At 49.2% G+C, this 1,135-nt stretch overlaps 1 non-coding gene across 1 annotated transcript; it reads right to left on the bottom strand.

The window, feature by feature from the left end:
- Positions 1 to 402: 402 nt before the first annotated feature.
- Positions 403 to 475, bottom strand: Trnak-cuu. Its single transcript has one exon. It is a non-coding gene; the product is annotated as a tRNA-Lys (tRNA).
- Between the last annotated feature and the right edge of the window lie 660 nt (positions 476 to 1,135).

Here is a 1,135-nt window from a genome sequence, read left to right as displayed (position 1 = left end):
GCTAATAAAGGCACTGCCCTGGCCCATTTTATTGGTTAGAGGATAGGTGGGAGGAGTAAACAGAACAAAATGCTGGGAGGAAGAGGAAGTGAGCTCAGAGACTCCACAGCTCTCTCGGGAGCAGACGCCTCGGAGAGAGACGCTATGCCCCGCTCCCGGGATGAAGCTCCGACCCAGGATGGACTAGGCTAGAATCTCCCTGGTAAGCGCACCTTGGGGTGCTACACACAGATGATTATAAATGGGCTAAATTAATATGTGAGAATTAGCCTAGAAGAGAATGGGCCAGGCAGTGTTTAAATGAATACAGTTTGTGTGTTGTTATTTCGGGGCATAAGCTAGCTGAGCAGGCGGCCGGGTGTGGGGGACGCAGCCCTGCCGCCCCATATTACTACATTATGGCGCCCAACGTGGGGCTCGAACCCACGACCCTGAGATTAAGAGTCTCATGCTCTACCGACTGAGCTAGCCGGGCGGTGGTGGCGCCCACGTGGACAACTGCTTCCACATAAAGCCTGAGACAGCTTGGGAAGTAATTCTAGAACAAAATGAAAGCATTGTGCCTGGTTTCTTGGTAGCAGCAATTTCTCGGTTCTACTCTGCTTGCTAGAGGCAAGCAAGCACCTCATCTAAGAGAGGCTTCCTGACTCAGCTTTAGCTGCAAAGCCTGCAGCTCATTAAGAGGTCCTGCCACGAAACACTTAAACGGTGTTGACCAAAAGCTGAACACATGCTTTTCGGTTTTCAGCCATAACAGGAAAAAAGCTGCGCCATTTAAAAATGCCGCCTTTCTGGGCCGTCCTGCCAGGGCAAACTCTGACTGAGGCAGGAGGGCCGGCTACCAAGAGAGGACTTGAGTGTTGTCTGTTGTAGCTCACTTGCTGGCAGGAACCTTGAAATGCCACACAGTTGTTGCAGTAAACATGGCTACAGCCTGTATATCCGCCATGAGGCTGGAAAGCTAAGGAATGGACTGGATCTAGCTGGCAAAGCCACGCCTTTAATCCTACCCATATTGCTCAGTAATTTAAAGGCTCGTGTGGTCAGAAAAAGAGAGATATACAGTAAAGAGAGATTCAAAGACAAAGAAAATTTCTGAATGGTTTAAAGTGTGTTAAAAATATATGCAGACTAA

This window comes from Microtus oregoni, unplaced genomic scaffold (assembly GCF_018167655.1).
Source record: "Microtus oregoni isolate MIOR12 unplaced genomic scaffold, Mior012 000018F_ref0000195, whole genome shotgun sequence".
NCBI classification, from domain to species: Eukaryota; Metazoa; Chordata; class Mammalia; order Rodentia; family Cricetidae; genus Microtus; species Microtus oregoni.
Note: the sequence above shows the minus strand (reverse complement) of the source record. Positions and strands in the feature narration are given on the sequence as shown.